This window comes from Acipenser ruthenus, chromosome 18, assembly GCF_902713425.1.
Source record: "Acipenser ruthenus chromosome 18, fAciRut3.2 maternal haplotype, whole genome shotgun sequence".
Lineage (NCBI taxonomy): Eukaryota > Metazoa > Chordata > Actinopteri > Acipenseriformes > Acipenseridae > Acipenser > Acipenser ruthenus.
Window position 1 is genome coordinate 20,686,600 of NC_081206.1, and position 23,233 is coordinate 20,709,832.

At 36.7% G+C, this 23,233-nt stretch overlaps 1 pseudogene; it reads left to right on the forward strand.

Moving 5' to 3' along the window:
• The window catches only part of LOC117416647 (DNA repair protein RAD51 homolog 2-like), a 121,755-nt pseudogene that overhangs the window by 72,332 nt on the left and 26,190 nt on the right, over positions 1-23,233 (forward strand).

Consider the following 23,233-nt stretch of genomic DNA (forward strand, 5'->3'; position numbering starts at 1 on the left):
CTGCAGTGAGTGTAGGTAGCTTGAGTAGCTCCATGGATAAAATGTTGGACTGAAGTGTGGAATGTGGTGGGTGAGAGTGCAAGGATTGTAGATACTGTATTAAATTCAAGTAGATCAGCAATTATAAAGTGGGATTTTATGGCAGCACACAATGCGGTGGATTTTAGTTAATCAGTGGTTATCATGCAGAACTCTTGTACAGGCAGTGGCTTTGAGTAGCGCAGTTGCTGGAGAGCTGGACTGCAGTGTGAATGGTAGCTTAAGTATAGTAAGTCTGGGAGTTAGAGGTCTGGGCTGCAGTGATTCTTTTAAGAGGGATGTTATAAAGATGTTAACGATTATTAATCTACCTAACAGCAGAATTCACAACCACAGTGAACCCCGTAGAAAGTAATTTATTTATAATATTGTGTTTAACAATATAATTTGGATTGCACATTTACTTGTTGGTTTAAAATGTTGTAGATATTGAGTGGTACAAGCTGCGGTTCCATAGCATATACAATTAACAACATTGAAATGGAAAAATAATTAGATAGCTTTCATTTTCATCTTACTAGTAATTGGTCAATAACGTATTTGATGTGTTTCCTCTTCACAAAAATGGTGCCTATATGAAGTAAAAGCCCTTTAGACCTCTCTCTCTCTCACGATAAAGGGGCAGAACAGGGATTGGAGAACTCATTTTGCAGCTACAAGCTCGAGGGATTTGATTGTGATGATTGCTGTGGCAACCATGAAGTATGTATTATCAGTGCTGTCTGTTTTAATTCCAAATGTCTCTGTCACCATGGAGGCTGAAAATTGAGCCTGGTACGTTGTCACTGCTAGGATTTTTAGAAATGTAATGTTTCTGATTTCAGACAGTTCTAGGACCACAGTCGTGTCTGCCTAAAGGTTTAGTAGGGGAGGCAATGGATGAACAAAGGGTGTCTTATGTGCTTAGCAGCACACTGATATTTGTTCAGAAACTTGATAGCTGCTTATAACACCTTATGAACGTCATAAGGATCTCATTTTATAATATGTATTGCATTTATTCAAATCCAGTGGTAGAGTGACTGGCCAAATTGCACTTTTCCAGATTACACTATGTTGCTAAGCAGCTGCAGAGCTTGATTTAGGAAATTCAGCTGTTTTATTTAGGTTCAAACATGCTTTCTTTTCCATACGTACTTTTAATATAAACAGCATACTGCTACATTGAGTGATGTGTTTATTTCACTCATTAATTCATTCAATCCATCCTCAATAACTTAGTTACAATATTGTGTATTTTTATTTGTGCGCTTGTATTGTATTGAATTTTTTTTTTACATACGTTTGAAATGTGGGGAAATTCTACATTGGAAGATATTGCACACAGAGGATTTTACACATTCTGTGTCTTATTAGACAACTGTGTTGTAAAAGCAGCAAAGCAAGTTTGTAATGAGAGAAAAATGTTATTTGAAAATGGATTCCGAAGTATTTTTTTTCCTGTTCGGTTTTAATTGCTTAGCAGAAAAAGAATTTGCCTCAGCCTTCAACTTCTGAGAAGGAACAAAAAGGAGTATCATGTTTTAGCAACAAAAGGGTATCACATTTGCCATTCTGTATAAATAAGAAGGATATTTGATATAGCTGAATGAAATGTCGAAACAGCAACCATTTCACTGGTGTGGGGCTGAAGACATCGGCAATAAATCTGAAATGGATGAACTTATTCACTCTGAATTGACATGGAATTGAAGCATTGGGTTATATTTCTTGGTGATTAGTGTTTATTTGTGTTGAAAGGAAACTGAGGAGAGGACTAGCATAGCATTCAAGTCCGATCATCTCTTTCTCCAGGGCCTCCTAAATGAATGGCAGACTATAAGTGTACTGTATTTAAACATATGATTTAAATAGATTGAAAAACAGTTTTGGCTGGTTTCACAGACCCTGATTAGCCCTAATTTTGGATTTCCAAATGTAATTAGAGGTAAGGTAGTCCAAATGTAGTGATAATCAGGGTCTGTGAAACCAGGCCTTACAGTAAATTAATCTTCATACCTCATCATATTCCCTTTTTACTACCCTGTAGATGAACAATGCCATATTCTATGCATATCTTTAGATCAAAGTGTATTGAAGCATTTTCATGTGTGTCACAATGTGGTTAAATAACATAAAGAAAATAATTTGAACCAGCAGTAATCCTCTGCACCATTTAAAAAGATCAAATATTCCCCACAGTAAACCGCCACTTGCTGACATCAGTATGTGGATAAAAATGTGCAGATATGGAGAGAATAAAGAGGCATCACAGATATTAAGTAAGAAGAGGCTACTAAAACATCACTAGAAAACACCCTATGGTGAAATACACTGTAGAGTTATTAAGACAAAAATATATACTTGTCATTAATGCTTAGTATAATATATATATTATAATATATATATTCATCTGTGTATTAAAGTAGTAATAGTAAGTCTATTTCTACTCATTACAGTAAGAATAGTGTCCCTTGTGATGCAAACCATGTGGGCCATAACTGCAGCCATTACGTCATACAGACAAGTTATTGCATCTCCCTTGTGCCTCATAAAGGTATGACCTACTTTGTTTAACATATTTGTTTGAAAATCAATAGGAACCAAGATCACACTGTACCTTACTGAGTATTTGTACAAATGCATATCCAAATTGGTTCTGCTCCGACTTTGAGAAATGCAAAAACAGAAGATGGATCTATTTTTGATATATTAATGTATATCATATTGAATTCCCCGGTGCTACTCCTATCATGAACGGAGAAAACAAAGGATTGGCCCGGTAATCTGTGACCATGACAGAAAGATCAAATGTTTCCCACAATCCTTATACACAACCTAGTGTACCTATGTGACAATGACCTCCAGGGCCTACTTCTTTGAGGTTCTACGTGTGACTGATTTTGATATACTGTGCTGCACTTTGAATGGCTGTAGATAATTACACATCAAATGAGATACAGTGTGCTCTCCCTATAATATATGACAAACTCACATTACTGTTCATGTTTGAAAATCTTTATAAACCCAGTGAAATGCTTCAGTGGTACTCCAAAGGAATTTTGGATTTCAAGACAGGACGGAAGTTATTATTCTTTAGAATTAAAACAGTTGGTTTTATGATAATGTATTCCATCATAACTTTTTGGTTCCCCCATTGACAAATAACTACTTGAATTAATCGTGTGTGTCATTTTAAACTATTTACAAGCTAGGGAAGTTTTGATGTGTTCTAAAAGAAGTATAGGGATGTGTGAGAAGACTTTCTGGGAAATTTTTTGAGCTGAATCTTGGCTGAAAGGATGTTATTGTTTTTTAGGTAGTTTCTAGAGGTTAATGCCACTGTTATTACTTTCACTTCCTGGCATCATGCCCTGTGTCCAGAGTATTGTTTCATTATAAGGTACATTTAAGGCCTGCATATGAGTTTGGATAATTAATTGGCACAGGATCTTGAAAGCCCAGATATCCACCTTTTGTCAAGAATTCAGGCCCATCCTGGATCTTTTTTTCCAGTTATTATTTATCTTGACCAGCTTATTGTGTCTGAATTGCCCTCAATGCTTTTGAATTTCTGCTTCATCACCGGTTCGTTTTTATATTCAAATATAGCCTTTTAGGGGGTTGTAGTAGTGAGCCAGGCTTACAATTGGGCATTTCAAATTGGGGAGAAAATGGGGTAAAAAAACAATTGGCAATTCCAAATAAAAATAAATAAAAAAGACTGGTTGGGTTTCCATGACCCAAAGTAAGATGTCTAGTGCCCCTGCTATATATAGGTGGTTTACAGTGGATCATTTTACAAATGACTTCTTGCAAAGTTGACTTTTAGTAATAAAATACAGTTTGATATTTATGAAACTCTTCTACACTGCAGATAATTCCATTCTTCTTTCAGAAAACTAGTATAAAAAATGACACTCATGAAATTTAATTGAACTATTAATAGTTTTTCTTCCAGTGTTTATAAAGATTGTTTCTTTGGGAGGAAAAAAGATCATAGTGTAATTTGTACCATTGTTTAGTAATACAAGGACTTATTTATAATATAAGAACAGTGTAGTAAAAATAATACATTATTTTCACAAAAAAAGATGCTGCTAATTTTCCTTTCCCGAGTTTGGATAAACAAATTTGGGGCCAAGACTCACATTAATGTAAACTTTTTCTTTTTTATGTAGATAATTGTGGCTAAGTCTCCTATTGCTCCATTTTCTGTATTCAACTACACTGTTCAGAACTCGGGTCTTGAACTGGAAGGTAAGGGCAGATATTGTTTGTGTTTGGTTGGCTGCATGTTGTCTTTTGAATATTTTATTGTGGATCTCACTGAGCTGCTTTCCTCTAAAGATATCCCATGCATGAAAGCACAGTGGAGACTCCCAATGCCCTCTTATTCCCAAGTGAATGGGATCCCTGCTGTGGAGTTGGATTGGCAGGTTTGACCTGGAATGGATTTGAACCCCAGGAATTAGACCCCTGTCTCCCAAATGAGTTAGTGAAGCCTTTGGGAAAGGACGAGTCATTAGTTTGATCCTTTGCCAGTGCTCATTCATCTTTAATCTCATTTCCATCTGCAACAAAAACTTGAAATTAGTACTTGGTGCAAATGTGTTTATCATACCGCCACTACTTTTGTAAATGTAAAACATAATCCAAACAAGGTGTCTTGATTTGACATTTTAGTGTTTAAACTGATACAAAACCCAACCATTTCAAGGTTATTTGTCATTAAGTCGGTCGGATAAGTTAAGTGTACAGCAGGCGTGACAATAAGCATGAGGTTATGATGCTTTGAAAAACAATCACAATGGAAATTAATTATTAATCAAACACATTGTGCTATAAATACTTCAATGTGAAAAATACATTTTTCATGCATTCCAGGACTCTGAATTCTGTTCCGGGCTGTAACAAGTAATATGTTTGTCAATATAATGACTTGTTTTTTCCATTAATTTTTTTTTGCCATTTCTGGCCACAAAACTCTATTTAATGAGAATAAAAAATAATTAGATTTGGACTAGAGTTAAATTAAATATCCAATGAGCTAAACACAATGCTACCACATACTCCAGTTTCACTGACAAAAAAAAATCCTGGGTAGGGGTGCTAAAATCTGTTTCAGGCACACATTAATTATGGCGATGGAACATATTTTATCAGTAACATATAAAAAAATGGCAGTGAGTGCAGGATAAACAGGGATGGTTGGCTTTGTGGGCTACAAGTGAAAATGCCTTTTCAGTGATGTCTAGCAGTGATGAGCCACCTACAGCAGAACTAATGTCTAATGTTTCTAGTGTGATTACAAGACGCAACCTTTCTTATTATACATGTATGAGATGGTGAGATCTCAATCCATGTGGTATAACAGGAAGGTATTATCTACTGTAGAACCTCAAAGTTACAAACAATTGAAACCAGAATCAGTAAAAGATGCTGAGAGCAAGCAGTTAAACACAGCTCACCTGGCTTGTTTTCTTACTATTATTATTCAGGTTAAAGGTCTTGACCTTTTATTAATACAGTGCAGATCCATTAAATAATTGAAATGAATACATTTCATGTCTTATGAACACCCTTCGTTCCCAATGTTCTTGTAGTTCTAGTGTAATTGCGTTGATTAGAACTATCTGAGTAACTTGGTCTCTGTGAAGGCTTATTGCAGCTTGGGCAACAGTCCTTACACAAGGCAGGGACAACACTGTAATGAATTATGTAATTGTAAAACGTGTTGGAGTCTGAAGATTTCAGTCTGTCCACAGTAGTGTATGCCCACAGAAATGCATCATTCAATACTGGTGAGATTTATAAAAATAAAAAAGGAGAACTATAAAGAGAAAGAGAAGGGTTTGTCCACTGTGCAAGCCAGCCATGTCGTAGCAAACAATCCTGCTCACTGTCAGAGTGAAATAGAAAGCGGAAGCCAGTGACATCATCAAAAACCTCTCTTCACAGACCAGGTTTGGCAGGTTGCCTTTGCTGGCTACCACCAAAACTCCCCTATGTCCTTCCCAATGACATTGATCTCTGTGCGTGAACGAGGGATCGTTGAGATCGTAACACTTGAAATGTATTTGCTTACGATTGTAAGTCGCCCTGGATAAGGGCGTCTGCTAAGAAATAAATAATAATAATAATAATAATTGTCGGTGACGGGAAATAGGGCCAGTTGAGGGCCCTTCACTGTGCAAGCCACAAAGAGAGCACATTTCCCGCAAGCACTTTAAAGACAGATTTTTTGTTGTTGTGCTGAAAGACAAAAGGGGTCTGGGTCTGTTGTAGGAGGGGAGCAAAACCAACCGCTCTGCTATCAGCACCCTTCTATGGCTTGTTTTGTGAGCCCTACTGAAGATAAACCAAGTCTCTCATAACATGGGGCATAAACAAGAACCTGTGCAGTAGCCGTTGCCAGAACTAAAAGAAAAAAACTTACTTTAGCTTGGCTCACCAGGAACTGGTGACAGCACTGGGCATTAAGATAGTCCTACAGAAGCGGGTGTAAAGAAGTGTTAAATCTACCGGTTGTGTGTAGCAGTATTGAAAGTAAGGGATAATAATGGACAACTTTAAGATGTTTAACATTAAACTCACCCTGATTGAAGCTGACTTTCCTTAATAAGAATCCGTAATTACTCTCTAGCATATAATGTAAACTTAATTGCTATTCAGCAGTCTACCTGCAACATTTCCGGCATTTTAACCAAGAAAGTTGTTTTTTCTTAATAGAAATGCTGGTATTGTCTTGTTTGGCAGTGCTCCATGGCTCTGTGGAATTACACTGATTTTAGTCTGGTATGGTTTTGTGGCAGTGTTGAAGTAATCATGAGTCACTTATGATGAGAATGGAATTATTCAGTATTTTGTTCTATTTCTTGTGACAGGTTACATGCAGTTTTACATGTAGCAGTGTTGTTTGCCAGACTATAGATTTAGACCTTGATGTTTGTTCTGGAAAGCAGATCCGTCAGGCACTGCGGAACTTAATTAGAATCAGAGGCAGTGCAGTAATAAACTAGAAGTGGTCCACATGCACTGGGGGTCAGAAGTATGGGCACCCTGTGGTTTCAGATAATCATCCTTAACTTTAAACACTTTATTAGTTTCTTGAAGCAAGTCAAGGAGACAATCGCTTTGGCTAATGTCTTCTTTGGTGATTTTATCAAGGCTTTTTATTTATACTGTCCAACAAGAAATAATTGAACATGAATGCCCAAAAATAATCTTCTGGAGTTTTTATGTATTTAGGCTCAAATCAAAATAACAGAACGTGCAGGAACCAAAGCACATGATCTGCATTTCTTACTGCTAGAGCAGGCCTGTAAAAGTTCCCTAGAACATTGTAGATCTCTCTTTTTTTCCCTAGCTGGAGCAGGTTTTCTTATAGTTTCCAATATCTAAGAGGCTGCAAATGTAACAAAGGCGCCCCAGGGGCAAGGTATGTGTGTTTTTTAAAAGGATTAATTAGATACAAAAATTGCCTACCTCTGTTGCCCACCTCTACTTTCTACCATTTATTCACATGTTTCAGCTTATCAGCTATTAATAAAATGTATCTGTCTGAATGTGTTGCTAGTTAATTCTATACAAGCAAGGATAAAGTAACGGCACACAATTTTATATTATTTGGTATGGCTTTATTCGGCCTAATTACAGATTGTAACTGGCATAAATTCACATAGCATAGCTTTCTGCACATTAGGATATATTTTGCCACTCTCCTTGATTTATCTAATTAAACTGCTTAGTACTTGAAGGGTGACCTTTTTTTTTTTTTTTTTACTAACCTCCTCAACTCAATCCAGTAGTGTTCAATGCGATTCAGAACTGGGTTGTGGACCAAGAACCTTGAGGTTTCAATGTCTGAAAAACGATAAACAGAAACTGTCAAAACATTTATCAGGAAAACAGTTTTTAAATGTGTGTGTATATATACATATATATATATATATATATATATATATATATATATATATATATATATATATATATATATATATATATAATGAAGAAAAAGTAATTTTTTTTAATATTGGTAATTCGCTTTTAATAATTAGCTAAAATAGTGAGTCTTCAATGACTTTTACTTTTCATTTATCAATGTTCTTCTTTATTAGGTATTTCTAGTAATAGATTAGTTGGATTCACACAACAGCTTTAATACATGAAATTGACATACTAGGCAAACAAATATGAAGTCATTGAAACAGACTAGTAAAAAAAATTAACATAACACAACTTTTAATTAAAAAAATACCCATTAAGTATTCATTAAGACTTTTTGTTTTAGTTTTGAAAGATGGTTTATCCTTGTTTTTACAAACACTTTTAAAACTGCAGTGATTTCTGGCTCTTACTCTTTAAAAATATTAACAGTAACAACATTAATGTTGGCAGTTAGTATATTCCAGCTGTCTTGAGCTTTTTAAATAAGGAACATGAAAGTTATTTTTTTCTAAATACTAAGAAACTTAAAATCAGCGGTCAGCAGTTGGTCTTCCAGAGACAGCGCAGGGCAGCAATAAAACTCCCATCTGTGGAGCTGGAAACCTGGAGGACTTGCAGACCGCTCTTCTGGGAAAGTAAGGATGCTAACACAGAGCAGCCGTAAAACGTAATTTATAGCTGTAGCCAGGAAACCGGGTCACACAACAAAACAGCAATACAAATCTGTGTTTGTATTTTTAACCTGCTCCATCAGACACAGAGACAGAACCAACTGAGGATAAAGGGCAGCCAGAGACATGTGTGGTAACGAGGTCCTACTAGCCTAAACTAGTTAAACTAAACGAAGTAACATTCCTTCAGCTAAAATGAGTGGATAGGCACATTCTCTTAAAGGCTGTACATGTAATATATGAAGAATATGGGTAAATATAGATACGTTTTTATTTTTAAATAAATATTGTTGATAGCACAAATATAAATAGCAAAGATACTTATATAAAGCGGCAGTAGCTGATGTAATGCAATAGTAATTTAAATTGTTAATAAACGAAATAGGTGGTGCCAGAATGTACATGAGTTTTGAGCTGTAATATAACATTACAACTAATTTAGTTTACTCTTAATGTTCATTTTCAAAATTTTTGGCTGCTCCATGCCTCATCGTCTTTCTTGCTGACACACTGTATAAAATAGGCTAGAATCGGGTCGAGCTCTTCCTACTCGCTGACAGTAGTTAGCTATTTTTTTAAAATAATGATTGGACTGTCTCTGAAGGTTGTACGTGTGATACTTGTATTTTCTTTTTTAGTCATTTTGTTTGCAGCTTATTTCTTTTTTTTAGAGGGGGAGCTATATTGTGCAAACATAAATCTTAATGTTATGTCTGATAAACACTGCGATACAAGTCAAACTGATGCAAAAAAATGCAAAGAAACTGATGCAAAGAAATGGCTGTATCACATCTGATGCAAAGAAATGGCTGTATCACATTGATAATCAGGGTCTACTATATATAGACAGCATTATACATCTTTATCTGCTTGAGTGGGCCAAATTGTGGTTAAAAAAATGTATTGTACTTGACTGGTATGTCTTAACTTAAATTGCTCAAATTGAAATGTTTCGTTTTTAACATTTGACCGCACAGGGAGTTTTTGTTGCAAAAAGCAAAAGATCATGACACAATAAGGGCTGCTCCGGTGGAGGTTTTTTTTTTAGGTATTCTGTCTCAAAAAACAGACAATAAATCTGCTGATCTGGGTATTTTGGTTTTCAAACACAACCTCAGTGATATGCTTTGAAATAAGGCCTGTTTGGAGAAGTCATTTAACCTCTGACTTACACATCTACTGTATATCCTAGGCTCATGATAGACCTTTCTGGTGTGGAGAAATACCCTCAGGTTGTTCCTAAAACCATGGAAGGGACTCAAAACAATGCCCTTGTGACACTAAAGTGTGGTTTCCATAACACTTGTCTTGTCATACACTCCCCCCCCCCACTCCATTCGCACATAGCGACACGCACACAATTTAACTGACATACAGTACACACGAACACCCAAAGTGTACACCACACACTATGTATTTAACATAATATAATATGGGGCACTCACAGTGATGAAACAAGTTAAGATATATTAACTACCTCTTAAGTAGTGAAGTGGTGAAAGCCTACTCTACCTTTTTGTCAGATAATTAATACAGATAGTGAGCAAGCTGCATTCATTACAAAAGTGTGGAGGATGTGGCCACTCTCTTCAGAAAACACACTAAGACAGTGTCCACAACTGTAGCAGAAGACAGCTAAATAAGAGGTACACACATGTCTTCTTTCGCTTTGTGTCTTTGTTTAGTGGCTTGGCTCACAGCCAGACTATTAGTTTGAGAAGAATAAAGAAAAACCGTCCGCTTGGCAAATCTCTTTTCATAGAACGCCAGATGTGAGGCCCGAGATCCAGAGGCTTTCTATCCAACATTTCCACACAGGATTCTCTGTGCCGCTTTCTATACAAATATAAACCTGAAGGCACTCTGTTTTGAAAAGGGATATTGCTTGTAATTAATTCCAAACACCACAAAGTGTATTAGCAAGTGGCGAGTTATAAAAATGGCAGTGGACGTGTTTTGATATAAATTCCCTGCTTTTTCCACATTTTTGGCTAAAGTAATGTACCACACAGGTCAGGCATGAGATGCATTAGTCGAGCTTCGTTTACAAAGTTGCATTTCATGTAAACAGTTTAAGGCCTTTTGCTAAAAAACAAAAACAAAAGAGCATTAAATAAATAAAAAGTCTTGCTCAGAGCCTAGAGTGAAGAAAATAAAAAGCCATGACTCCCCCCCTCCCCCCCCCCGGGCCCCCATATTTTAAAGGCATGGACAGGCAGCCATGCATGCACTGTGAGTTGTGCCGAGAGTCTTGCAGGCAGCCAGACAAGTCTGACTTTTTGCAAGTGGCTTGTTTTTCTTCTCCTGTTTTTCATAGATGCCCCATGGTCTTATTTCCGGTGGGACTGAGTTCCCACTTAGAGGGTGAACTGAATGTAAACTTGTCTGTTCTTTACTCTCCAGTAGTATATATGGATGCATATTAAACATATACTATATACCTAAATGTATAGTTCAGTTAGGTAAAAAGGGGATACCAAGGCTTTGAAATGAATTAGCACTTATTAGCATTAGCAACATGAGCACTGTTCCTTACTCCTTGCAATCTTTTTTGTTCTTTGGTTGCATTAAAGAACTTGATTCCTCTTCCTTGTACATGTTCTGCCAAAGTGAGGTCCTTGGCCAGACCACAGACGTTTATGATCTCATAAAAAGGTATACAATGGTAAAGGCATGTAAACTGTTGGCACGCAAAGGAATCACATAAGTATGGTAAAGTATGATAAAAACTGGGAAACATTAGTGAAACTGCAAAACTATAAGACTGAAATGTATGACTGATTTGGATGGGCAGAACATTACAAGTTCAGGCTGCCCATACTCCCTTGGCTTGGATCTCCTATTAAAAACGTACTGCATCCCTCAAAAATGTATTTCCAAACCTATAAGAACTGCATTTTGTTTTGTTCAGAATTCTGCATATTCACATACACAAAGAAGCAAGTACAAGCAAGCACAGACATAGACATGTTGAAGTTTCTATACATATTTATATACTATAATAAAATAACCCCTTGCCAAACAATAAGCCTAGCCTTAAAAAACAGTGAACCCAGCTTTATTGTCAAATGGTAAATCAAGCATATCTTTCAAAAAAGACCCACACATGCAAATTCAACCCTGAAGCAGTCCTATTTGTTGAAGATTGGTACTTTTGTATACAGGAAGCATGCATGCACACATTCTCACAGTAAAGGGGTGTATTATTGCAGTCATTAAAAACCCTGTATTTAGAACAGTTTTTTTTTTTTCACTTCAATTTCCTCAAATGACATTGAATTAGAGTGTGTTGCTGGTAAGTGGCGCAGAAGGAGGACAGATCAGCGTTTACTTTTGTGATGCTACTCGGTGAATAGAACCCCTTGTTGGCACAACCAGCCCACCCCCCTACCCCCCGCTCCCTCCTTCTTCGAAATGATCAGCCCGTGAAATGCATTACCGAAACTATACTGGGAAGAAAAAAAAATGCAAATTAGACTCAGCTGTTTTCCGTTCATGTTTGTAGCCATGCACATGGTGTTCAGGAAAGAAAAACAAGTGGCTGAATTAAATCTAAAATGGCTGGGGTGTCTCTAGAGAGTTAGGGCTGATGTGTTTTTAATGACTCGCTGCTGTTTTTAGAGGGTTCCCAAACCTTTGCTGCCCTTCTCAAAAGCATGTTTCTCTTACCCCAGAGCCAGCTTCCTGACTGGCCTCTGAGTAGATCCAGTACCTCTCTTTCTTATATCATGAATTAATTTTATTTTCAAACCCTTTTAAGTGGTTGATATTACATCTTAATATTTAACATGTTTTTAAAGCTCAGTTTTGTTTTTTTTGTGATTTTTAACGATGTTTGGCTTGCATCCTGCATAACATAATGTTGGTATCTACAATGATGAATTTGGAGCAGCCAAGCAGCTGTTCATCCAGAGCAAACCTTTGCTTGAAGTTTATTTGGGTTAAAGTAAATGAATGTGCAGCATGCAAATAAGTACTGGCTGTTGTCATGGTACTTGCTGTGTTCTGTTAGGTATTGTATAATTCTGTCTTGTTGATTTACAAAAGCTATATTCTTAAGCAATTCTCCATATTAAAACATTATTACAAAACATGTTTGAATAGAGCTCCACAATTAATACTTTTTCAGCAACTGTGACTGAGAGCAAATGAATCCTAGTCAACAATCTCCCTCCCGACCTGTGAGGGCGCTGTTTAACAGGAACAGTGTGCCCTGGACTGGGTGGTTTGGCAGTTCATTACAGGGTCAGTCGGAAGTTGGCCATTCAGAAAGGGGGAGGAGTCACAGTACCAGAAGTCATTGCCTTAATGCGGTAGGAGATGTGTCAGTCATGGATTGGAGGATACGTGATTGCACTCTCTACCGGAGGGGGCGTGACTGAGGGTGTATCAGGGGATGCGGCAAAGCAATCTGTTCCTTTGTTATAGTTACGGAAAGACCTGTAAAGGACGTACAAACGAAAAAGTACCGTGAGTGTTTAGTGTTGTCTTATCTGTCTGTTTAAACTGTTGTTATTTGTTATTCTAGACGGCTAAATATCCGGGAGCAGTCGCGCTAAGCCAGCATCAAACCCAGACTACACTGCACTACTGTCACCGATTATTGTATTAAATCACCACTTGCACTAGGAGAACTCACTATTGGACTTGTGATCATGTGTGTATAAAGTGTGTGTCATTATTAGTATTATTATTTCGGGACTGAACCCCGTGGTTTACCTGCGCTGTACACATTGTTTTGTAGAGCCAGGTATTATTATTTAAGGTTGCCAAACAAGCAACCCAGCACATATAAAGAGCTGTTTTTCACCGTAAACTGTGTTGTGTTTGTTATTATTGAGCACTGCATCACCTCTACACCTGCGCACTGCAAACCACTTTGCCACAACAACACGGTACACTTTTGTGTTACTTGGCTTTGGCATATTCAGATACTTTTCATAAAATGCCTCTGCTGAACTACGAGCACTTGACTTACACACAGAACACGATGATTAAGCCATCACCACTGTATGTGTCCATAATGACTGTCCACTTGTAAACCTGAAACAATACCAAAAATGTGTTTTTTCTATAGTGCTTTGTTTCTGAATCACCTTGGATATCAATTTTAAAGGATTTTTGGCTCCCATGTTGAGTATTATGCAAGCCCTATGCAATGAAGAATTCCAGCTGTCTGACCGGACACTGGGGAGGGAAAGGAAGTTTGAGAAGGAGTTTGTGGAATGACTTTAGTGTCTGGCTCAGTCAATCTGACACATGTTTTGTTGTGCTTTTGAACAAAGTGAAATATATCTATCTATCTATCTATCTATCTAAGATAGATAGATAGATAGATAGATAGATAGATAGATAGATAGATAGATAGATAGATAGATAAAAATTAAATGTATATCTATATAAAATAACTTTACACCAGGTTAGACAGTCTTTTTCAAAGGACCCTGGAGACATCAACTGGAGATGTTCATGTTCAGATAAACTAACCAGATGCATCCTATTAATGTTAAAAGATCTACTGAAAGATATTTTTAATTCCCTTAGGTGCTACAATCAGGCTTACTACTGCAGACTCAGTATGGAAAGAGCTTGAATACTAATATGTCTGCCGTATTGAGGTCATGTGAAATTTCAGCTGCATAGTGTGCTTAGATTTTCTTACTTAAAGAGTAAGTAACGGGGTTCCAAAAAATATAGCGTCACACGTCTCCACGTGTTGCTACAAATGTTTAAATAACCTGCCTGTCATCTTTCTATTCATGTTAACATCCTGACAAACTTGTAAACACTTATAACTTCAAAGTCTGTTTCAGAGCTCTTTTCAAAATGTCCACTGTAGTGCACTGATAGTGTAAGGATTATTGCTCACATTGTCAAACAGGTAACACAGCGATAACAATACGATGAGGTACGGAACAGAAAGCCAGAGCACTTATGTTGTGTTTTTTTTGTTTTTTTATTGCTTTTTCTGCAGTGATTTTGAGGACAGATCTCAAACCATATTGATTCAACTCTGGACATACAGATCTTTTTCAGATATCCATTATATTTCATTTTTAGAAATCAATTTTATCAGAGTTGACACTTCCCTTTAATTACGCCTTCGGGGATGCTTGGTTTCTTTTTACAAAAAATCCCATTTCTAGTTGATACATTGTCTTTGTTTCTTTAGCTAATTAAAATTCAGAATTACTTTGGGAACAGTTACATCCAAAACATGGCTTGACATTCTAAAACCTATATTAATAGGCTTAGCCGTTAATTATAATGTTTGACTTTGTGATTACTTTTTCTTTAAAGGCTTGTGACCAGGATGACTGGTGGTGACGTCAGGCCAGGAAATGAATGGAACACACAGGCAGTATTATGGGGCGAGACGCAAATGCGCTCTTTTTTCATTTATTATTTTAAACAAAACAAAAGACTCACAGAACAAAACATTGTGTTGGCAAAACAAAATAGACAGACAAGAAAATAACTAAAACAAGTAACAATTGTTTCTTTTAATAATTATTTTACCCCTTCTTACTCCCGTTCTCTACTCTTGAACACTCAACAACCGCGTTGCAGCCAAAGCTGCAGGTCTTTATAGTGGTGACTGAGGGATTAACTAGCTATTAATGATCTTATTATCCCTTGGTCACATTTTGCACAGGTTTATTAATTCTGCGTGACTGTCAGCTAGTTAGATAAACAGTAGCTGACAGCCACAAGGTATTTTTAAAATAAATAATGGCAGACAGCACCTTGCTCGTCCTACCAAACATAATAAATCAAAACACCGGCTTTTCACTGTCACATAAAATACATAAATCTTAATAATAATAATAAACAAATACAGAATAATACAGACCATGCACAGGGGCGGGGAGTACCCCGTCACATTTACTTGGTGTTTCAAATCTGCTTTGTGTTCCAGTTTCTAATCCATGTTAAGAGGCTGGTCAGATGTTTAGCATGGCTCTCTTAATTTTTGCGGCAGTATGGAAATCTTTGTAATCTATTGGTCACGTTGGTGACTGGAGCCATACTGCTGTTGGAGTTTTATTTGGCTCAGATGGCATCCTCACACCAAATTGTTTTTAACTTTCGAGTTGCCATTTCACAGCAAAATTAGCTAAATCAGTCACTGGATTGCCAGAGATAGAACAAGTTACAGGAATTATAATATTTGGTACTTTCAAAAATTCATTGAGAGACATGTCACCTTCACCTCAGCCACTGACTCATTGTGTGACCCTGAGCAAGTCACTTAACCTCCTTGTGCTCCGTCTTTTGAGTGAGATGTAATTGTAAGTGACTCTGCAGCTGATGCATAGTTCACACACCCTAGTCTCTGTAAGTCGCCTTGGATAAAGGCGTCTGCTAAATAAACAAATAATAATAATAATAATAAAAGTATTAGATAAAGTTAACAAAAATGACCCAGTACCGTTCAATTGCACTTTGGCTGCTGTGTTTCATTGAAAGAATATATGAGAAGATTCCCTAGGTTCCATAAGGGGTAAGTACAGGTATTAATTTATGCAGCAAAAAAAGTTTCTATTGGTGTGCGCTGCTCTGTGTTCATGTACAGTCAGCTCTGGTAATCTCAAGAAATATTATTTTAACTCCAACAAGAGGGCGTGTCCCCACAGGTACAGAACCAAGCCTTGTGAACAGAACACTTGTATTTGTAATACACAAGGATAAGGTAAGCCCTTTTCCAAAGTGGGTAGCAGTTCACACATACAGATAGTAGACTGATTAGGCTGAAACAGTCTCAAAGGAATGGGGTATGGTAAGTTTCCACTGAAGCTAAACTGAACTGATTTGATTGTGTATAGTACATTATATGTGTATAGTACATTATATGTGTATAGTACGTTTCTGTAGCAGAACCAGAAGAGAAAATGTGTTCCATTGCTTGAATGCTTCTAAGAGGCCACGTTTGTAGAATGTTTGTCTTTCAGTGGCTTGCTGTGGTATTTTTAAAAGTGGATTCATCCCACTTGACTTGAATGACTATTTTATCCACATTGATTTTGCCTTAAGCCTTTCGAACCTGTTGCACTTTCTATGACTGTAAGGTTATGACACTAAGGTTTCTGCTCCCTCAGCTCTCACTAGATGGCAGCATCCAGCAGCATTGCTACGCCTCATACTTAAAAACACACCTCTTGCAGAATGGTGGAATTATAGAATACGATTAGAAAAAAATTGGATATGGTTTTACAAAATTTGGTGCAAAAATCACTGAATAGATTTCGAAACTCCCAGGGGTAGATACATATTGTTGTAACTTATATGAACAGGAATAAGGGGATTATAATGGCCAAAAGAATGTAATCAATGAGATAAGATCTTACACTACTGTACGAAGGTAGCTATGTTATATACAAGCTGTAAAAAGTTATTATAGTAATGATTGTTGTATAATATAATGAACTACTGAATTTACTTCCTGTATTCAATAACTTTTTTTTTTAATGCACCTGAGGCAATGGCTGATTCAGTACAACTGCTCCCCTTCACTTGTGTAATTGCGTACTTAGAATGTGTTTATTCAGATTACAGAGCATGCTGTTTACAATAGGTGGAAAACCAGGTCTGTGTCATAACCTCAAGATATTTAGCTTATTGGCTTATAGACATTTTCCATAATGATTTTTTTTTTTTTTAAATACCGTTTTAGGAACATACTTACCTTATAAGCCCAATATCAAATCTATGGGTAAAATTTGATTAGCTGGAAAACTGGCCTTTTAAGTTTTATTTATTTATTTATTTATTTTGCTACAGTACTTGATAACACCACTTGAATGTGTCTTAATGTTTGGTTAATTGACTCACTGAGTGACATTAGGGGAATCGTGGAGGAAGACGTCTACGCCTCTACAGTTAAAAAAAAAAAAGCTACTATTGTCAGCAAACTGGTCAAGTTATTTTTCAAAGATAAACTTATACAAAATGTTACAAATCCCAAATGAAACGTGCCCCCCCCCCCCCCCCCCACCCTTCCCCTTTAGAATAGTACATTAAGCTGCTGGACAAGCCCACTCCCCCTTCCTTGTGTCTCATGCAGGATCCATTATTATTTTGAAGGGTAAGAACAAAAGGTCAAGACCGGGCAGCTATGAGTGGACGAGCAGGGGTGGGGGTGGGGTGCTTGAGGGGACGGTCTCCTTTCACAGACACACACGCAGGCCTTGAAAACAGGGATTTCATTTAGTCCACTTCTACAATCCCTAATTTGGCCCATTAAAACCAGTTCCTCATCCAAAGCCAACAGGGCAATCATTGCCACAGTGATTACTCACAGATGTGCAAAGTTACACAATGAAGCAGACTGACACAGACTTAAACAAACGCATACAAACATGCACACACATACAGCAAACCGACATTTACACAGAGAAACACAGGCAGAGACAATCGCACACAATCATAAACAAACACATGAATGAACACACAGACATACCTATACAGACAAATACACCAACATTATAATTGACACTTGTTTTACAACTGTTTATAACCAAAAACATTTTATTGCCCAGAAAAAGAGGATTCTGCAAATATAAGCCTACTGTACATTAATAACCAAATTAAAGGTCTATATACAAAACTATGTATAATATTAATACTTAACCAAGTTTATCAAATGATCAGCCAAACCATATCAGTATTTTGTGAAAAAACATTAAACGCTCACATGTTCTCTTAGATGTGTAATATTTACCATGTTTTAACCCAGGACATTAATAAGAGTACAGTGCTACTTCTTTATTTTGCTATCTGAATTATATATAAAAAAAATCATAAAACTATGAATAAAATCATTACGCAGTGAATTAGAGAAGGGCCCTCATAATATAAAGTAAACAGCATGAAAATTTAGTGTCGACATTACCTAACCACGAATTTAATTATCAAATCGTGTAATAACAATTGAGCACTGTATTTAACAATACTAATATCTTTAATTTACTACTTTACTAGCTTGGTCATATATTTAAAATTACTGGTGGTAAAATGTAATTGTTGCCCAAGCAATTTGCAGTTCTACCAGCATACCAGTATGGTAAATGCAGTATGCAGTGTACTACTTACCATGTTATTTATTAGTATTTTATCACCTTACTTTACCATGCCTTACTTGGCTTAACTTTGCTATGATTTTACTGTGGTAAACTTGTATTAATGTGTTTCATTGACGCATCTAAAATCAGTCCTGTTTTGATGGTCCAATAGCTGAGCAACTTATTGATCTTCCAGATGGATGTAACGCTACGAAGACTTACTCAAGCAGGCTTTTCTTACTCTTACACTTGTACTATAAAAAGCTAGGATATAACTCACTGTGAGGAAATATTTCACTAAGCCTGTAAGTGGCAGGAATTCTCAATTTGTATGTGTTTAATGTCTCCTGAGACTGGTCTTAGATCCCATTTAAGCCCTTTCCCTTTCTGCCGCTTTGGCAGTTCCCACAGACACCCCCTGTTGGTTGGGGGAGGGAGGGGGGGGGTCGGTTTAATGAGATGACACACAGCAGCAGGTGTTTTGAGCCAGCTTTAAGAGTGGCTCTCTGGAAAACAGAAAAATGTTGGAATATGAAAAAAATTTTCCTCAAGGTCATCAGTTCAGTTCCAACGCTCTTGATCAAAAGCCATTTTGATCTGGTGAATGTTGGGAAAATGTTGCAGCCACACCTGTTCCTTCACAAATAACTCTATTTAGTTGAATTGTATTTATTGTTTTTTTTTTTTTTTTTTTTTTTAACCTACATTGCTAGACATAGACTAAGCGTGTGTATAAGCACACTCAAAGAGTCATGAGTGGTGACGGGCGAAGCTGCAGAGTGTACAGTAAGGAAACAGGCTGTCTTTTGGAAGCTGTAATTCAGCTAAGACAGACTCAATAGAGAGTTTTTAAAGCAGTGTCCAAGAAAAGGAGCTGGACTGTCTAGAAACGACAATATCAGACTGCTTCATAGAGCCCAATTTACTGTAATCTACGACCAAAGGTAACATTGGCTACATTTGTGGGGGTGTATAGTGCCACTTTGGTACGATTATAATCAGGGAACAGAATTCTGTCATCTGAAGCTTTTATTCTAAGTATCTAAACTTAAGCAGACTGCATGCTGTACATGGCAGAACTATGCATCAAATAGATGTGTTTTATAGATAGGAATAATGTTGTGGTGTGTTCATCTCAGAACAATAAACACTAGGAAAATTAAAAAAAAGAAAATAATGTAATTTTTCTTTTTTGCATTTTCTATAGATAAATTACCCTGGTGCATTTTCTGTATTATATTCTGTATTATAGGTGGTGTGTTACATTATGAAAAGCAGAACTGCATTGGTAGTCTGACACACTGTATTTAGATTAATCTACAATGCAGTATACTACAAAGTTGGACTAATGTAGTACTGTATGCCAACCTTTATAAATCAGTACTAACAAACCCAAGAATCTAGATCATGAATGAATCCCAGTGAATGTATCCTATGTAAATACAGTATTTTCAAATGAAGCTCAAAGCTCAATAAACACAACAAAACCTGCTTGGTCAAAGCAGTGTAAATGAATGTGAAGTGAAAAAAAACCTAAATAAAATAAAGCCAATACGCTGTAGCCAAAGCGGCTTCATTTGGTGTCTTGCTTTTAATCCTCTTTCTTTTTTCTCCACTTTCTCGAAACCCTTTCCTATTAATTATTCCTAACTTCCTCTGCTGTAATCACCTGCTATAGTCTCTCCATTCCATCACCACCCAATTAATTCAATCCTCCTGTCTGTGTAAAGCCTTTCCTCTGCCCCCTATAGAGAGGGAGAGAAGCAGGAGAATAGGTGAAAGGGGTAGGGGTTGATGAGTTAGATCTGTGGGAGAGTGAACCCTTAGACCTCATCTCTGTACACCCCAGGTTCTGCACTTGAAGCAACTGTGTTTAAATGCTGAATTCACACTGGGGTCCTTGTATCATTCAGATCTGTTTTACAATTAGACCAAGCTAGATCTAATCAAGTGCTGGTGTTGGCCCATCTGCCTTTAAAAAAAAAAAAGGAGAACAACCTGTGATGTTTAGTATCATAAAGAACTGCTTATAATGTTTGCTCACTATGCTACATAAAACGTCAAGAGATCAAAAGTGTACAAATCACTAAATCATTCTTATTTTCTATAACATAAAATAAAACAATGCAACATCCAAGTCTCCCAAGTAATCCCTGGTTAAAATAAGTACTTCCAGTTACCATGTGGGATACATTTACAACAATGATGGAAACAACAACCAGAATTGTGGTATGCACATCATTCATGGGTCTCATATTTATTTTAACCAGTGACAGATGGAAATGCAGTTTATGATCCAAATTCACTTAGTCATATCATCAGTAATACTTACATCAGAACAGGACCAGAGGGTATTAACTCTCTGTTGTAGTTTTTTTAAATTTAATATTCCAAAAAACATGCTTCGTTGGGTTTTCATTGTTTCAGCAGTTAGAATTACCCCCAATACATCTCTGAATGCGTCGAAAGATCCTTCTTGCAAATTACTACAGCACCTGCATCCTTTTCTAGGTATTGTGGTAATTATAGTCTAATTAAAATGCAAAAAATGCATTAATGGCTCAGTAACCTATAACCTGGTTTCTTTAAAATTACCTTGTATTTTACAGATTGTGGTGTACTTTCTCAGTATTCTTTTTGTGTGGTATAAATGTTTAATGATGGTAGTTAACAAATTATTTTTGAACTCTGACTGCTTTTATACCACAGTGTATTTATTCAACTTCTCAAGTTCTTTAAAATGCTCTACTGCTGGCACTTCTTCAACTGCTCATATGAAAAATTCACTTTGACCTTGGAATTAATATGGCTGCCATCTTATGGTCACATGACTTTAGTTTTCCAGATGAAAAGGACGCTTTGAGATACACATCTTTCTTCTAGCATTTTCTAGGTCAGTTGTGGGTATTGTGGATTACAAAGGCAATCCTTTTGTTGCATGAGCGTTGAACAGAAGGTAGAACATTATATTTTAAATAAAAGTATTTAACAGGTTCCAGTAGTTTAACATTTCAATTGCAATGCAGTTTAAATTACTGCTTAACTTGTAAACATAAGACAGGAGGCAAGGAGCAACAGCAGTGACTAATCAGACTGTAGTGCCAGCTAGACAGGTGTAGACATCAGAGAATGTATTGTATCATGCCAGGGCTTTATAGGCATGTATAAGAGGCTTGGGGAGGCTAAGCCTAACATTATATCCCGTGTACCAACTACAATACACCAACATTAACACATGCAACATACAACATAAAACACAAAAATACACACAGGGGCAGGGCACATTGCCTCAAGGCCATGCACCCTATCGACAGTGACAAGTGTTTTTCATTTTTTTTTTTTGTCAAACCACGATTAGTGTCTATACACTTTGAATGTATTGGGTTCTATGTTGGATTTGTACTTTTGCTAGTCCCCACTGTGTGTCCTTTTAAAAGAGGTGTCTATGTTTCTTGGTGGGGGTACCTGCAGAAATAACTTAAAGCAATAATATACAAATAGCAAATAATAAATTGTTCTTGATCTGAACTGCATACAGGCCTCTTGTATCACTGCTGATCCCCTTCATGCATTCTTTGGGCAGACATAAATTCCAGATGCTATAAAGATGAGGATTTGGCAGCAGACTTGCAGAGGACCAGTTTGATCTGGTTCTGTAGAGGGCTGCTGTTTTTGCTGTGGCTGTTTAAAAAAAAAAGGCCCAGCTGCATGTTTGCCATTTGTGAACTATTAATAATTTTAAAAATATTTCTAACATATGAAACACTTATAACTTAAGGCTAGTTTGTTAAAGGTCCTTTTTTGGATTAGAAATGTTTTGGGCTGTTATTGATCTCTTATCCTTTATACAATAATTGACTGTCACATTATATTTCTTTTCGCTTGATGTGGGCTAAAGTTGTTTAACTGATCTCAATTGACTGTTTAGGTTAGGCTTGTGTAGACCAGATAGAAATCAAAGTTTGGAAGTGTTAACACTGCAATGTAATGTGGATATCTTTTTATTTTCTCAATCTGTTTCACTTGAGGTCTTTTCAGAGATCTTCTAGGCATTTAATTGGAACAAGATGTCAGTAATGGTATGTTTAACGTTTTTGTAATAACTTCAGCTTCCTGTACAAACTGGTGGTTGTCATAATGTACATGAACGTAAATAAATACACGATGGGAGTTATTTTAGATTGTATTTTTTTCAGCTCCTGTTTAGTCATGCTGGCTGTGTGTAAACGGTAACAAGGCACTGTGCTGCTTGTCAGTACAAGACTCCAGTGACTGTTTAGCCAGAGAACAGACGCAAAAAAAGGAAAAGTTGCGTCGGAAACATTAAACGATGAAGTACTGGGGAAAAATAAAATAGGCTACTATTCAAGATAAATAACAGTGAAGATGGAGTGTGAAAAATGCAGTTTCACCAAAAATAGTGGTTGGATAGCGTCCACCCTTCCAAAAAAGTGAGTGGACGGCATCCACCCTAAAGTCTAACACTGCTCCAGAACCCCCTATCACACTACATATGCGGAATTATTTTACTTG